We start from the raw sequence: 6,143 nt of genomic DNA, 5'->3' as shown, positions 1-6,143 counted from the left end.
ACATCTGTGGTATTCGTACAGGGTGTTACAAAAATATACCAAACAACTTACCCTTTGAGACCATAGGCGCTTTCTTTCGGCTACTTCGCAATCATGATTTGGAGATCGTGATTCGTAAGATCACGTTTTACGAAAGAACGCGCGAATTTAAATCAAAATATGGTTAAGTTTACGTAGTGCACATTTGCATTCGAATTACATATTTTTTGTTTGGATTATGAAAATAATTTAAATACAAGTGGAAGCATTGAATTTATAAGTTATAAATTCAATGGTGGAAGTACTTGCACGATTATGCTCCTCTTCAGTTACACATATTGACTAATCTAACATTTGAGCAAAAATATCCTTGCGTTTATAGGTTAGGAATTCGTGATCATAAAACTTTTATGTTCAGTTTGTTCGCGATTTTAGCAATCATGATTATAAGATCACACTTCGAAAGAACGTGATTTGACAATCCAAACGCGTTTGGATCACCGAAAGAAAGCGCCTAATAGGTCTTTATCATATGATAATTTTAAATTAAAATATGATAATGCGGAGGTGCTCGAGTGCGGATTTTCCGACCATATGGCTATTCTATTGACAATAAGTGTCGACTCTTCTATCAAAAAAGACGAGGGCTGGGTTCTAAAAAGAGTTTACTCGAATCATAACAAACGGTTTTTCTACAATGCAATCAAAACAGAAACATGGAATTCTGTTTATGAAAGCACATGCACAAACACGAAGTACGATTGTTTTGTGGGCATACTTCAGTACTACTTTCAAACAGCATTTCCTTTAAAAAAATATAAGAGTTCCTTATACACCGCCAAACACCCTCGACCATGGATTACCCCAGAAATAAGGACAATGAGTAAAGACCTTAAGGACCAACACTTCCTGTGGAAAGTTACCGGTAATCGCGATGTCCTAATCAATTATAAAATACCTACTTAAAAAGAAGTATTGCCGAATAATCGATAAAGCCAAACGCGAGTGTAACGACTACTACCTATATTACAAATTCGAACAATCCGAACAAGGCCGTGTGGCATCTAATAAACGAAAGTATCATGTCCACGCGCAAAAAAGCACCGAATGAACTCTCGATAGTGCATAACAACAGCAATGTTAAAGACCCCGCCCAAATAGCGGAAATCTTCAACAAACATTTCATAGATAGCGCAACTGCAATTGCCAACTCATTTTCTACTGTGGCTAACAATGAATCCATACCACGACGCACTTCCTGTTCCTTCTTCCTTCGACCGGTCTCGGAATCCGAATTTCTCCATCTCATTAATAAAGTATCAAAAAGGAAGTCTTCTGGCGCAGAAAGAATCCCTGGTCAAATATTAAAATGTATAGCAATGACTATTGTCAAACCATTAATCCATATTACAAACGACGTGTTTACCAGTGGGGTTTTCCCTCATTCCCTAAAAACTACAAGAGTAATTCCTGTATATAAGAAGGGCGATCGGCAGCAGGTAGGGAATTATCGACCCATATCAATCGCTTCAGTATTCTCAGGGATCATAGAAACCTGCATAGCGACACGAATATCTGATTACCTTGACAAGCTCAACTTATTCTCGAAAACACAACATATGGATTTATTAAGGGGAAATCGACTGTTTCGGGCCTTTTTAAATCTATCAATGATATTTCCGAATCCCTGGACAAGAAATTATATACAATGGGCATCTACTTCGATATATCGAAGGCCTTCGATAATTAATCGCGAACTCCTGCTGGAGAAGCTAGAAATCTATGGAATTACGTTGGAATTGGCCGGCAACTGATACAATCGTTCAGCGTTCTTATCGAGAAGATCGCAATTTGTTGAAGTTACGGAAAGAAATGGCAACATAGTTATTGCTAAATTCAACTCCTCTACTTTGAAACCCACTGTCGGCACTCCTCAGGGCTCAACTCTGGCGCCGCTCCTTTTTGTCATTTATGTAAATGATATGGATACTCTGCCTTCGAATATACCACCGCCACCCTATGCAAATACGCAGACGATACATCGGTAATTATCTCGGGTTCTGGTATGGACACGGTAGTAGATTCTGCAAATAATGCAATTCGCGCTATGTCCGATTGGTGTGCCACTAATCGGTTGAAGTTGAACGAAGAAAAAACGGGGCGGTAGTCATATATCGAAATGTCCATCTTCATACTACTGGCACTCACGCCAAAATTAAGTCCAACGGTAAAGACATAACCGTAAACACCAACCAAAAATTTCTAGGTGTAACCTTAAACGAGAACCTCAATTGGACAGTTCATACAAGCGAACTATGCGGCAAACTACGCAGAGCCAGTTACGCGGTGCTTTGTCTGAGACACAAAGTGCAACAAACAACACTTCTTACATATTATTATGCACATATACAGAGTCATCTATCATATGCCATCACCATCTGGGGAAATTCTCCCGCTAGCAGCAGAATTCTTAAAATCCAAAAATGCATCATTCGCCGTATTTGCTATAGTGAGCCTCGGGAGCACTGTAGACCGTTGTTCAAACGACTCAAGATAATGACTATTCACGCATTATATATTTATAAATGTGTGCTATACGTCTCTCTAAACCGCCACGAATTTGTAACCAACAAGGAGGTCAACAGTGGCATGCAGACACGATATGCGGACCATCTTTCTGTACCCCATCACGCTACAACTCTGTACGCCAAATCTCCAAAATACATGTGCATCAAGCTGTACAACCATCTGCCTCGCGATATTCGAAAGCATAGCACGCATGTTCACTTCAAAACAGCTTCTCGGGATTTTTTTCTCAACCACCCATACTACTCGGTGGACGAGTATTTAAAAGCTTGATTGTGTTATTGTTTGTCTGTGTTACTGCGTATACTGTCCATATACATTAACTGTTTTATATGTTTTGACGCGCCAATGTTACATTTTGTAATTTAACGGCATTAAAAAGTTTATTATTATTATTATTAAAATTGCAGCAAACTGAATGATGAAAAAATCCGTATGAGCTGAAGAATATCATTATGGCATGAAAAATTCACTGAGGCAGAAAAATCAAAAGAATTCAAGCAATTTGAAGAATCGGAAAATTTTGAAGAAACAGTAAAACATGGAGAATTTGAAGAATATGAAGGGCGAGAATAATCTAAAAAATTGGGGGACTTTTCAAAAATCTTGCAAATTATAACAGAGGATTTTGAAAAATCGTGAAAATGTGATGAATCTTCACAATCTATATAGATCTTTGAGGATCAGAAGATTCTGAAGCAACTGAAAACGAAGTTGCGAAGTGATTAAATGATCAGAAAAGTTCCGCCTTGATCTTTACCCGTTTTAGTGATCACTCTGTAGATGAACACCCCGTATTTAGAAGCGTTTTAAATTGGGTAGAAGGCATGATAGTCAGAGTTGGACTGGGTCAAGCATAGAGTGACCCAGTGACCCGGTGACCCAGTTAGTTTACTGACCCAGTGACCCGGTGACCCAGTTGACCCGGTGACCCAGTTTGACCCGGTGACCCAGCTTGACCCGGTGACCCAGCTTGACCCAGTGACCCAGCTTGACCCGGTGACCCAGCTTGACCCGGTGACCCAGCTTGACCCAGCTTGACCCGGTGACCCAGCTTGACCCAGTTTGACCCTGTGACCCATCTTGACCCAGTTTGACCCAGTGACCTAGCTTGACCCGGTGACCCAGCTTGACCCAGTTTGACCCGATGACCCAGCTTGACCCAGTGACCCATCTTGACCCAGCTTCACTCAGTGACCCGTCCTGACCCGGTAGCCCAATAATTAAATTATTGTTAGGTATCATCCAAAACAATTTCAAGTAACTTTTAATTTAAAAAAAAACTTCCTCAATAATATTCGGCAACAAGCACGTAGCCCAATTTCATTCAAGAGAACTAATACCTAAAAAAATCAAATGCATTTGTTTATAGTTTGTAGTCAAGTAGTCAATGAAAGTATTTAGAGAAAAGATTTATTTGGATTAAGCTACTAGTAGAAAAAAATTAAATGTGAACACCTGTAAGCAAACTGGTAAGCCCTAAAGCAAAGAAATAACATTATTCTAATACAATTCGGGACATGGAAAGTTTTTTACGGCAGTATTAAAGCAAACATCACAGAAATGGCAGTTGTCAAGCAATCGAGTATTATTTTCAACAAACCAGCATTTCATTTATTGCATAATCTGTACACTTGAACCGAGGGAACTGACTTAACTGCGTTATTCAATCAAACTAGGTGACTGGGTCGAATTCCCCGGGCGAAATTGCGTCGCTGGGTCAAACTGGGTCACTGGGTCAAACTGGGTCACTGGGTCAAACTGGGTCACTGGGTCAAACTGGGTCAAGTTGGGTCACTGGGTCAAACTGGGTCACTGGGTCACTGGGTCTAACTGAAAAGAGTATGACGTGACCCAGCGACCCAGTGACCCAGTTTAATTTAGTGACCCAGGTGACCCAGTTGACCCAGTGACCCAGTGACCCAGTCCAACTCTGCTTGCCACGTGTAAATGCGCGGAAAGTGCCAGTTAAATAGAAATAGGGTAGCAAGTTTACTGGCAGAAAGTACTTTCCGCCAGTAAACTTGCCAAATGTAAATTAGGCTTTAGAAAAACTATGAAATCATTGTTTAAACATTTGTTCATTATTATTATCGTGCCGTACCTCCGTCAGGAATAACATTATAATCCGTTTTTTGATCGAAAAAATCGGTCGCATGAGTGAAAATATCAACATTTTCGGAAATTGGCCGCCATCTTGAATTCTGGACTTCCTGTTCAGATTTCGAGGTGCCAACATCGATATTCGTGTTCAGCAGGTCCAAATTAGTAAAAAACGCCTATTTGGCCAAATGTTGTCTGAAATGCCCCTAGAACCTGTTAAAACGCTGTTTATTAAAAAAGTGAACCAGTCTAACTTGAAAGACTGCGATTTCTAGACACACATTTTTGATAGCCAAGAAGAATGTGTAGATGGATTACCTACTAATAACGAGAATGCCTAATCGATGTGCAGAAATGGAAATTGTTACTCAATTTAATAACTTCGCGTAAAATGAAAATATTATTAATCTGACCAGAAATGTCAAGTGTATTAGTTTACACATTTTAAGTAATTGTTATTCAATATTACAGAAAGAGTCTAATGTTCTGAAATTCAGAAACGTTCAACATTTAATGAGAATATTAATGGTTCTGTTGCGATTAGGAAAAGTGTTAGGGAATTTAATGTCAAATTTTGGTCAATTTATCTTTATTCTGGAATAAGTATAACATCGGAACGTTGTAAATGATTTGGTGCAACTTTGTAGCGAAACAAGAAATCTAACAGTCCAAGAAAGAAGAGACATGAGTGAGTGTATATTAAAATGAAAGATTACTGCACAAGTTTCTTTCTGTTTGCAATATAAAATATCACTCTGCAGTTTTTCAATGAAAATTTACTCATCTATGATGAAACTCAACAACGATAGCGTTCCTGGAAGGTTTCCAGTTTATATGTTGCTTGTGCACTCAAACTTGTGTATTTCTTAATATTTGGCAATATTAAATGACTATTACAAATGCACTTTTTAAAGTAGATACAATCATTTGTAATAGAAAACGTACATATTTCATTTCACTGTGCGATTGTGACCAAAGATGGGAATGAATATATCATTGTAGCAAATCCTTAAATAAGGAATGAAGACAATTTATTTGTGCTAAATACATTGTAAAGTAATTTCAAAGAATCCAAGTTGCCCTATGTGGTTCATTAAATTTCTTAACACGTTTAAGCGAGATTCTGTGGTCACGAGAGCGTAAATTCTTGTTTGAATAATAACGACTCACTGTAATATATCAAAATTACTGAAAGTTTATTCTGTAGTGTAATGCTCGGAAGCAGTGTACTAGTTGCATTCACTTCAAATCCAGTTATTAAGGTCATCAATAAACTGCATTTAATTTTTTAACCAATCGCAGCTATTAAACTGTTAACGCTCGCCAGGAAAGAATGCCGGTCACAGAACACCTGGTACCGGTCAAGGATGCTATATAATATAGGTACCGGTCTAGAAGCGCATTTTGTAATATCTCCAGTAGAGAATACCGGTCACATAATACTTGATGTCGGTCTACATTCGTCTATTTCATAT

This window comes from Photinus pyralis, unplaced genomic scaffold (genome assembly GCF_008802855.1).
Source record: "Photinus pyralis isolate 1611_PpyrPB1 unplaced genomic scaffold, Ppyr1.3 Ppyr1.4_LG1, whole genome shotgun sequence".
Classification (NCBI taxonomy): Eukaryota; Metazoa; Arthropoda; class Insecta; order Coleoptera; family Lampyridae; genus Photinus; species Photinus pyralis.
This window is presented reverse-complemented; position numbering follows the sequence as displayed.